We start from the raw sequence: 12,689 nt of genomic DNA on the forward strand, positions 1-12,689 counted from the left end.
TAGATCCGTTTTGTCTTGAGCAATGAATGAAGAAAAATCGATTAATTTTCTTATTTAAAAAACAGAATATATCTCGATGTAATAGGACCAAAACGTTGATGTATAAGCATTTTTGACCTGGTAATAAATATATATATTTAATTTTTGATTGTTTCTATAGTCTTTCTAGAATTCACAATTTCACAATCTCTCGGAGTGTTTTATATCAATATTTTGTCTGGCCATGTGAGACATTTACGGCTTGATTTTTTTTATATAAACTAAACTTAAAAAATATTAATATCCCTTAAACAACAATTTTTTTATGAATTTTTTGAAAACTATTTTTGCCTAAAAAAAACACAGGTGTATGTTAGAGCTCAATTTTGGCGATTTGCGAGCCTAGGTATCTCGACCCTAGGCCGAGGTAGTCCGCTCTATTTTCTACAGATCGTCAAAATTGGCATTTTTACTGTATTTGTTATTATAAATCTACATAAAATTAATGAACATTTTGAAAAACTCTCGATTGTCATCGGCCGAATCAAGAATGTTAACACCAAGCATGTGCTACCTTTTACTATTGACGCTAAATTAATAAGTAAGCATTGGTGGAAAAATAGACTGAGTGAACTATCATTTACGGGTACGTTGAAGTGTGGACTATCGTTTGTGCCATACGCCATCCAGGTAGCGGTATATCGTACATGTTTAATATGGCATTTACGTAATCATGGGTAAAGAATTTTCGGCGAGTCAGCGAGCCTGCAAGTGTTTGTTTTCAGAAGACTTTCAGAAATCTACTGCAACTTGTTTGATATACGTGTAGTTGCGCTTACATGAACAGATAAACGGTGCGTTCACAAAACCTCTTATAATAATGAGCTTTGTCATGGGGTTGTAAGCAAGACCATTTTGAAATGCATGCCCAAATAATTTACACATGCCGACAAATGAGAAATGTGACGGGAAATATTGGCCCTGGCCGCATAATTTGAACAGATGTTGGACTGTACCATATTGTAGTATATAGCAGCAATAGGTTTTTGCTTTTAACAAAGAAACTATTATGAAACTATTTTGAATTCAGTAATGAATTGATGATACAAACATAATATTTAACCCCTGTATATTTTCTTTAAAAATGTATTTAAAATATCAATAATCTATAACCTCTAGGACAAGCAACATTCAACATAGATATATAGAGAAATAAACATATGACATCACTTTTGGTATGCCTTAGTACTATGTTGCATGATAGTCATCAGTTGGTGAACACATTGTACTGAAATAGGTGGTAAACAAAGATTAGCTTCATCAACACTTACAAACTTTATGCCGGAAAGTTTGCATGTCTTCTACAATTAGAACCCGCCACATTCTGTGAAAGTCAATAAATGCCACTTGGTATAATGTTACGAACCTAAGCTTTGGCTATTAACGAAGCTCACAGAAACATTAAACCGTTATTAATTAAATGAACATTTGATTTGAATTCTCTCTGGGCCATCCCTAACAAAGAAGACATGTTGATAAAATGTTGTTTCTTGTTTCATCTCACTATAGTCGGTCAACGCAAAAAAGACTCAGTTATGAATTTTGTGAGCCTCGGATTATTCTCTTTGGTTTGCATCAGCTTCATCAGCTACGGCAAGTGACTATATAGGCCGCGATTCGCTCATACGACTTTCATTATCAATGTGAGAGCTGTAGAGTGAACTTGCCTACTTTGTTAAAGCCGATAAAATCAAAATATCAATGCTAATGGACTTCGCAAATATTGAACTCATGTTGGAAAAACATTGATCAAAGGCTTATTAAAATTAAACTATAACTATTACAAAAGCATACGAAAGGACACCGATAGTTGTTCGAGAAACTGAATTGTTGGAATTAGCAATCATGACGACGGTACGTGATGTTTTTGATCAGTTTAATTAAATAAAGTTTAGGTAGAAATGAAACATGCGAACACCAAAAAGTTGTAATAAAACAACATAATGGTTAAACCTCATTCACTAGTTTTACTCACGCTGCTGATAATGATGATGACGATAATCTTACACCGTATTTATTTAGAAGTTTAACTTTAATTATTATGATTAATTATAATGTCACATTTTTTTATATCATGATGTTCTGTTAGACATACTTGTTTTTTTATTGTTTTTGTAATAACACACCAAACTGTTCAAACCTCATTCACTAGTTATCAACAAATATTAGAAATATTATTTTACTCACGCTGCTGATAATGATGACGTATTTATTCAGAGGTGTTACTTTATTTATTATGATTAATTATAATGTGCCTTTTTTATGTTATGATGTCTGTTTTCTGTTGATTTTTATTTCCTAATGTTTTTCTTGAACGCACATTTTTTTTATCAACATCAACATCGTACAGTTTAACCATCCCAATTTACTAAGGTTTTTATGTTACATAAAATTTAACTCCGTTCCATGTGTCATGCAGAGGAAGTATAAGGAGATGATGGAGCTCAATGCTCTACATAAATTCGCACACGCTTATAACACATAAGATTGAAATACAAATGCATCTTTTAAATATTATAATCTTGTACTGATTTTTAATGTGATATTTCTTAAATAAACTCTTTCTTTCAAAGTTTGTTATTGTTATGATATTTTTCAATAAAATATTATAAAGGAAAACTATGATACATTAAGCAAAAATCAATCCATATAAGGAATAAAGGGTGTAATGTTAGCTTTAAATACTTCTGTAAGACTGCCATATGGATAATAAGACAACACTAGTAAAACATAACATAATTATATTTTTTCGCTTTAGCGGGATTGCAGAAGGATTCAATAAAAAAAGTGGACTTAATGTGTATGTTATAGTTCTCGATTTTCTAAACAACTGATACTAGGCGTATTCAATTTTTAAATCAATAACATGTCCAGTCACTAAATAAATTGATGAACACACAAGCGCAGATAGAATCACACACTAGACTGGCCGAACTCAGTTCATGTTACCATAATAGCACGAGTAAAACTATGAGACAAAGGAATTCGTAAAAAGAGCTAGACTATTTTAAAGATAAGAACATGCAATATACAAATAAGAAAAGGAAAATATAAAAGGAGAGAAATATGTTTAACAATTCTTATACGCACATGTTTGGTATTAATAAGATACATAGTACACTTATATATATGTTTGCATGTAATCATATCTATATTACGTGTATAGTATTTCTGTCACAAACTGGCAGAACTTCCTATTATTGGACAGTTGGTTGTTACATGAACCCCAATGTACATTTGTGTGTTTAATGTCAATTTGTTATATCATTTGCACACGTGTATGTTCAAATTCTGAAGATAGCACGTACATTTCATATGTTGCTCCCGTGTCTTATCGCTCCAAAATGCTGTACGAAGAAAAAGAGCTATCGTCTATTTTTAATTTCCATTCAATTGTTAAAATGTTCTCAGCAGAAGTGAAATACGTTTATTTTTTGAACACTATTAAAAACTATAATGCATTCCAAGTCCCACAGCCATTTAATTAAAATGTTGAAAGTAAAATCTCCGGCGCATTGCAGGTCATGAAAATAATCTTGAAAAGTTCTGAAAGTTCTTGTCTTATCTCGTAAGCACCTGTATCGCCTCTTCGCGCAATTAATCTTGTTTACTAACATAACCTATTTTCTTATTTATCCCACTTGTTAGACAAAAAACAGGAAACACTTCATTCAATGTGCCACTTACCTGTCTCTGATATCCTTGAAACAGTTTTTTTCTTTCCTGAGTTTTCAAGGATTTTAGACAAGCATGGTAATTAGTATCTCCTGCAACTGGTTGAATAATTAACCGTTATTTGATGGAACGTTTTAGGCTATATAAATGCTGCGCTAATGTAAAAAGGTTTTAAAATTCTAAATTTGATTCACAAAGGTTTATTTCATGAAAGCAGATTGGTGTTGTAGGCTCTGATAATGCTATGTTATAGGTAGTAATAATGCAGAATCTGTGCGTCTCTGATTAGGAAGAATGTTTAGAAGTTTATGATAATGTTAAATGTAATATACACGGTTTTTAAAAGTGTATAAGGTTAAAACTGTTTTAATGATTCATTGATTTTAATAAATGATACACGACTTATGTTCAGTGCGAAACTTACTGTAAGTTTTGTTTTATTTCTGAACTTAAAACACAATGACATACGGATTCAATTTCAAAGTAAATGATCAACAGCGATTTAAATTCATTCATTACTTAAGTTATCACGAAGGACTGATAAGCGAACATTATGAAAATGTTTTTGGAACATGTGACAACGACAAAAACACGGCGCATTGAAGCAAAACTAAAATTTGAAACTTTTCAGATACAGTTTCACCATTGTGACAGCTAGTGCACAGGGTTTGACTGCATTCCCATGTGACACAGTTTGACTATTGTGACTTATACAGTGGTTTAATTTGAAGATTATGATATTGACCTGCATTTTGTATCATTTCAGAAATGCTGTCCGCTATATCTGTCCATCATGACGTGGGCACTTACACTGCTGCTGCTATTTTCTGCTACGGAGGCGCGATACGCTCGCCGTCACTACGATCCGCCGGTTGAAGATTGCCAGTTTAGTTGTAACGTAGACTTATACAAATGTGACCTAAAATGTAAATATCTGCGGGACTTTCAAGGCGAGAAACTTAAGAAATGTCATTCAGACTGTGCTGATAAATTCTTGGACTGTTTTGTTGGATGTTTTTCTGTGAATTACTCTTCAGGATTTAGTCCATTTGGAGACTATGGTTTCAAATGACCTTTGAACAATTAAGATTGACACTCTTATATTGATAATGAAACACGATCACTGACAGAGCAGCAGCAAGTTTTATTTATATTTCAAGTCCGCTAGCAACATCCTCACTTAATTGAATATCGTGTTAAATATTTAGAACTTTAGTGATCCATTATTCACAAGGGCACTAAAATACCTTCTCAGCGGGCCATGTGGTTAATTATAACATAGATGAACCTCACATGTTGCTCTATATTTATCTTACTCCACCTTTTCGGCTCACCCAAGGCGCCACGTAATCATTACATTTTATGTATGTAGTTTTCTCAAGACCTTTTTGTAATAGTTCTGGTAACAGGCAAAACGAGCGTAATTACGTTGGCTCTGAACTTACTGTTTGACTTGAAAACAAGGTTGGGTGTTTATGGGTGCACAGAATTCATGATTCAGAGGAGTAAAATTCGATTCATGATCCTTTTGAGGTGTTAATTTTGTTAGTTGTAAATGACTTATTTATTATTGTTTGGATGTGAATATGATTTGTATATAATTTGCATATCCTGACTATTTTTCGCAGGTACGAAAATGTTCAATTGTTAAGACACATGGAACAAATGTTTGTTCTATGAAATGTAGACCTGTATTGCAAAGATGTATATGTTTTATTGCAATCTCTTATTTTAGTTTTTAAAATGCCTACAATTTCATTTTTTTTCTAATCAAGAAAGGTTAGATAAAATACGCTGTTTAGTTAAACTTGTGAACAAATAAAGCATTATACTCTCGATTTTATCTGGTTTTGTTGCATTTTGATACCATATTTAAGAAAATTGTCGTTTTGTTTGTCAATGATTTTGTTGAAAGGTATTTTCTGGTTAATTTGAAAATAAAATGAAGAAAACCTTAGGTGAAATGCTTGTTTTTTTGTATGTACTGGATATCGTTATTCCTCGTAATAAGGAATTCCAAATCCCCATTTACAGTTTCCCAACTTTAAAAATAAAAATTAATAAACCCTTACATAAATTCGAATATTTCATGTGAAAAAAGGAACGACCTGCCAAAATGTTCAAACAGCAAACAACAGACAGGTAGGGTTCCCCTGTTATCACGTCTTCAAAGGCGTTGCCAAAGGTGAGACACATCCTATGGAAGCCCTTTTGGTTTCTAATACTAATTATATACATCGGATGTCATGAAAAACTGTTATTTAAACCACCAAAAGTAGCATTATACGTGTTCATAAAAAATCAAACAATTCTTCCAGACGAACAAATGTGATTAAAAGGGAACGAAGAAATGCGCTATTTGCCCATTCTTTGAATGCAGACTTATTCAATGACGGAAAGGCGTACACAGTGCGGAACGCAAACACTTGCAAATCATTTAACGTAGTCACTGTGTTCTGCAGACGATACCTGAGTACATTGACGTTGAGGAAACAGGTGGTACACTTATTCAAAGCCACCTTTTAAACATATCTCATATATGTACAACAACCCGGTTACCGATCACTTCAACAGTAACTGTCATGACGTCACATACATCACAAACTTAAACTGGACCGAACAGTACAGAACAACTATAGAACAATTCGATAAGACTCGAGAGGGTGGCTCGACATTTCGTCACGATGGTTTGACATCACTTCGACGAACGCCGAAAGTACTAAGGCAGATGAAGTTTTTATATATTCTGCATCAGATATAAAACATAAAATACCTTAGATTTTTCAAGATTATTGTTCAGTGTACTATATAAACAAAAGCATCATCCGGGCATCCGGACACACGTTATATGAATACGTTAATGCATGTCCGGGTAGATCTATATACTTTTATCTAAAAACTGTTTTGAAGAATAAAAAAACTTATCCCGAAGTGTGTACCAAATTTATTTGACGAGATGTGTTACTCTGAAGCAAATTTGTCCTAGCTAGTTGTTAATATACATAGGAACAAAAGCTGAATGGAAAGTTGGATGTACATGTATTTACTCCCGTGAGTACTTCAGGTCAAATACATGTAACTACATGAACATCTCGTCATAGCCATTAAAATGTCACAGCAATTCGTTTACGGAATAGTTCTTATTTTGTTTGTTAAAATTCCAATATCTACTAAAATCAACCCGCCGGGTACGCGAATTGCAGTTCCGACGACAATGGATAGGGTTAATATCTATGCAACGGTTTTCATTCTTACATTCATAACCATAAAGACATCCTAAAAAACAAATCAAAAGTAATCGAATGTTAAAGCTGCACGCTCAGAGATTGAATGTTTAAACAACTTTTTTTTATTTTTTGTCTTGGAACGAGCCGATTTTTTGAAACTGCATGGAAACCAGTTATAAAAGACTGCTAACAAAAACATAGAATGCAGATTTTTATATTTAAGTTCAAAAATTGATGTTTTATGCATTTCTCTTAAACCGTAAGTAACGGTTTAAATCATAAAACATTAATTTTCGAAAGGAAATATGAAAATCTGCGATCTGATCTTTTGTCAGCAATCTTTTATCATTGGTTTGCCGATATTTACGCAAAACTTTGCTCTTTCCAAGACAAAAAAAAATTGTGAAAACGGTACATCTCTCAGAGTGCAGCTTTAAAAAAACAATTTTTGCATAAACACAAGCCAACTTTTCTTTAATCAGTGAGGATTCTTTTGTCGTTTCACAAATAATTACAAAGAAGTCAACTTTATAATATTTTATTTCAGATATGTAGCTTTTTCAATTGATTTGAGTCCCGTTAATGTACATATATATATATATATATACGAACATCATTATACTTATATAAAATTAAACTTTTACATCATTCGTTACTAAGTAAGTAAGTGGTTGATAAGGAAGTGATTGGTTGGTAAGAAAGCCATTGGTTGCTGAGGAGGTCACTGGTTACTGAAGAAGGAAGTGATTGCTAAGGGAGTCATTGGTTGCCAAAGAAATCATTTGATGCTTATTAAGTTAGTGGTTAATCAGTAAGTCATTAATTGCTAAAGAAATTAATAGTTGATAAGAACGCAATTGGTTGCTATAGATGTGGGTGGTTACTAAACACAACATGAGGCTCCTTTTCAATATCAAAATTCTAGGCATTGCTGTTTAAAAGGTGATTTTTCAAAGATTTAAAATTATAATATATAGAAAACCTTGGCAGGGCCAGTTTGGACCACAGTGTCAATTTTTGAACAAACATAGTAAAGGACCAATTTATGTGTATATATACCAAACATGAAGGGTCTGGGACTTGTGGTTTAAGAGGAGAAGATTTTCAAAGGTTTTTTAATTTCATAAGTATATAGAAATCATTTGGTCCCAGGGCATGGCGCACTTTGACCACAGGGATATAATTCAAAATTGTTTTTGTTAACAGCCACTACATAAGCTTCAATTAAAATATTTAAAAGTCTTGGTCTTGAATTTTAGAGAAAAAGTTTATACTATATAAGTTGACAGGAAACCAGGGACCGCTGGGACAGGGCCACTCTTGATCACAATGTATTTGAACATTTTTGGACCACTACATATGAATGCATTGATTGGTGGTCACCAAGCCGGACAAGTGATTTTTTTTACGATCCATCTCCAACACAAGGCCACAATCGCGCACAAAATCATACATACGAGAGTGACTTAGTATATATTTTATTATCATAGTCCGAATTTAAATGACCTGTCGTGGAAATTGACAGACACTAGTATCCGAGCACAATGTCGTCTGACAAATCAAATGCTGTTAGACAAAAAGAAAAATCTTGAAAGTCTTTCGACAATGTACAATAGGGACTTTTTCTAAAGAATTTATTTGGCTTGTCATAAAGGCATAGCATGATATAATCATTTTAATTGGTGTATAATTAGTACATGTGCATTAAAATCGAAATAACATTCAGCGTTTATGATGAAAATTTAAACAAGAACATCCGTCATTACGGTACACAATCTTCATAGGCTTGAAGAACTACTTGGCCTCGAGCTGATCTGAGATGAGTTATGCAGCGATTTCAGCCTGCTCAAATAACATGCAGTCATTACCAAAGCGGCATTTTTATTACTAAAAAATGTTATCCTTCATTTTGTCACTTAAAGGTAAATTATAAATAAGACAGAATTTAGTTTGAACTTTTGTTTCTTCTCTAATCTGTTTATTTAAATACCGAGCGAAATCTTAACTTAAATTGAAACGCGAACATATTCTTCATCTTTAACAATTAAAAAAGTAAATTACAGTATTGTTTTGTTAATACCGGATCTTTAGTTAAGCAAACTTCACAGGAACTGATGTTACACCAATAGTGCAGTCTAAATACAGCAACTACCCACAAACCCACTTGCCTTATAACAAATTGTTTTGGAGAAATAATAATTTGTATTCAAACCAGTTTCCGGAAGCAAGAGGAGAAGAGGCGTATCAATCAAGTAGTTAACGTGTTTGTTGCAGTACGTGTCTTTACCTCTGATACGAATAAGTATTGGCGTATATCTCGCTTACCTCTGTGAAAAGACATCATAAGCAAGAAATTATCACCTATCCGTTACGTTCACATACATCAAATGAATCAAATGCCAATAGCTAATGCAATGACGTAAATTTGTCTTCAATACATCACAGAGTGATTCGAGGATGGTCTTCATTACTCTTTAAATGCCTCTAGAGGATTCGGATTTCTTGAATCTGCTTCTTTCATATTAGAGAGATCAGAATTCGCGTGATTGAAGCGGGATAATGCATGCTGTTGAACAAGAGCGATTTCTTCGCAGAATTCACACTATTTTAAATTTTATTTATTGCAACAATACACTATGTTTCAACATGACTACAAGCACAGATAAAAATCCAATCCCAGAACATATATTCAGCCAACTATGGATGACGGAATTTGTGGCATTTGTAACTTGGTGATTACGTGCAAAACCCCATTTCCAGCCTCGATGACCTTATCTGTTAATTGAGCCGTATTGTCCAATATCATAACGCCCGCTGCAATAACAACCAGGAGATAGAGGACTATAGTTTGTTTCAGTGTAAGTTCGTAATATATTTCACCAAAAGATATATTTCACGAGTGGAGTAGCCTCGAGTACAAAAATCACTTGTGGTGTTTACGAGGTAAAAGGTCATTTTATTAAACATTTTTAGAAAAAAGCGACAATTTCTATACACACGTAACGTCACTTCGAAAATTACCTCGCTAAAATTATGTCCCAGCCCTATGCACACTGACGTATAATTTGGATCTGAGAGCGGGCTAAAATTTCAAAACAGTGAAAAATATTAATAAGATATTTTCTCTGTTTGGAACAGGTAAAAATCAATTTTATTTCACTGATTAATCTCTATAAACCACCGGAAAGCATATAATAATTATTTAATTTAGCCAAATAGTCCAGTATTATATCGCCAGATGCAATGAAAAAAACGATTTTTTCACCATTCAATACAGGAAAGCTACGAATAAAATCAAACAGCATGGGAGAAAAACATTAAAATAAAAAAGTAAAATTAATGTTGAGTTTTGTTATGGCTTAGTTATTTGATATCGCTGCCAATATACGTTACTGTTTATAGTTCACTGTTATTATTTGTTTTTCATAATCTCTCGTTATTATTTGGCAGCTATGCTTCAAAATTCCTAAGAATTACTCCATGCATTATGGTTGGCATAACACAAAGTCTTAAAATTCCTTACATCCATGTTCCCCAGTATGTGAGAATAGTTTTTCTATTAATAAACACATACTTCTTAATGTTTATAGGCACCTATCAGTCATTAAATAGCTATGGTTGCGGGGATAGTAATATACAAGAGCATGCATCTCAGCGTTTGTTGTTACTGCAATAGAGTGTGCGGACAGGGTGCTAGTTATACTGTGGCGTTCCGCAATGGACGCCGTGTGGAGAGTCCTAGAATGCTCGCGGTACTTTATTAACACTGGAACAGAAATCATCTCTTTTTAGCAGACATCAAAAGAATTAAGAAAAAGCCAGTCTGTGGTGTCGTTACTTAATGCGTCCAGGGAACCAGCCGGTAGGGCGTCGATGGCTGTATTGGAAGGAGCGAACACCTTGTACAGGGTTAGTCCCGCTGAAGTAGCAAAAGTTATTCGATGGTTTTCTTGTATAACCATAGCGAACGTTTGTAACATTTTAATAGTAACGGTATTGCTAAAAAGGAAAAGTAATTTCAGTGAAAACAATATTAAATTCATGCAATTCGAATACACAATAGTAACCCTTCCATAGGTTTACTAACAATTTAACGATTATATGTCACATTCAATCGTTTTTTATTTCCTCAAAAACCCGCACTTGGCGTCGGTTGAATTCAACCTGAAAATGTTACGCTCGGTAAAATGATATTTTTGGTGATGGTTTGTTTTGTAAGAGGTTGTCTGTGTTATGAAATATACATACACAATCATGATTGATTCAAGAAATGTTTGGCAATATCGTCTTTTTTATACATGGTTAAATGAAAGACATTGATTCTAAGCTCATTCTGTCTTATTTATGCACATTGACTTTCGAAACATATCTGTATTTTCATCGTTATTGCACATGTTAAGATGTAATAGCGACGTACTATCTGTCTGATGGTTAAGAACAATATTTCCTTGTAGTTCACCAGAAAATATGTATGACCGCTATTTTCTGGGTTATTGAAATTTGCTCAATGTGTATGGACTACACACGATGAGTATGTGACCACTCTTTCTGGGTTATTGAAATTTGTTCAAGGTGTATGGATTACACACGATGATTATGTGACCACTCTTTCTGGAATATTGAAACTTGCTCAAGGTGTATGGATTACACACGATGAGTATGTGACCACTCTTTCTGGGATATTGAAACTTGCTCAATGTGTATGGATTACACACGATGAGTATGTGACCACTCTCTCTGGGATATTGAAACTTGCTCAATGTGTATGGATTACACACGATGAGTATGTGACCACTCTTTCTGGGATATTGAAACTTGCTCAATGTGAATGGATTACACACGATGATTATGTGACCACTCTTTCTGGGATATTGAAACTTGCTCAATGTGAATGGATTACACACGATGAGTATGTGACCACTCTTTCTGGGATATTGAAATTTGCTCAAGGTGTATGGATTACACACGATGATTATGTGACCACTCTTTCTGGAATATTGAAACTTGCTCAAGGTGTATGGATTACACACGATGAGTATGTGACCACTCTTTCTGGGATATTGAAACTTGCTCAATGTGAATGGATTACATACGATGAGTATGTGACCACTCTTTCTGGAATATTGAAACTTGCTCAAGGTGTATGGATTACACACGATGAGTATGTGACCACTCTTTCTGGAATATTGAAACTTGCTCAAGGTGTATGGATTACACACGATGAGTATGTGACCACTCTTTCTGGGTTATTGAAACTTGCTCAATGTGAATGGATTACACACGATGATTATGTGACCACTCTTTCTGGGATATTGAAACTTGCTCAATGTGAATGGATTACACACGATGAGTATGTGACCACTCTTTCTGGGATATTGAAACTTGCTCGAGGTGTATGGATTACACACTATGAGTATGTGACCACTCTTTCTGGGTTATTGAAACTTGCTCGAGGTGTATGGATTACACACGATGAATATGTGACCACTCTTTCTGGGATATTGAAACTTGCTCGAGGTGTATGGATTACATACGATGAGTATGTGACCACTCTTTCTGGGTTATTGAAATTTGCTCGAGGTGTATGGACTACACACGATGAGTATGTGACCACTCTTTCTGGGTTATTGAAACTTGCTCAAGGTGTATGGATTACACACGATGATTATGTGACCACTCTTTCTGGGATATTGAAACTTGCTCAAGGTGAATGGATTACACACGATGAGTATGTGACCACTCTTTCTG

General features: G+C 34.0%; 1 long non-coding RNA gene across 1 annotated transcript; it reads left to right on the forward strand.

Moving 5' to 3' along the window:
- The first annotated feature begins 1,694 nt into the window (after window positions 1–1,694).
- On the forward strand, window positions 1,695–5,671 carry LOC128228710 (uncharacterized). Its single transcript, XR_008259973.1, has 2 exons — window positions 1,695–1,893; window positions 4,481–5,671. It is a non-coding gene; the product is annotated as an uncharacterized LOC128228710 (long non-coding RNA).
- The last annotated feature ends 7,018 nt before the right edge of the window (window positions 5,672–12,689 follow it).

The sequence above is a fragment of the Mya arenaria genome, chromosome 3 (assembly GCF_026914265.1).
Source record: "Mya arenaria isolate MELC-2E11 chromosome 3, ASM2691426v1".
Classification (NCBI taxonomy): Eukaryota; Metazoa; Mollusca; class Bivalvia; order Myida; family Myidae; genus Mya; species Mya arenaria.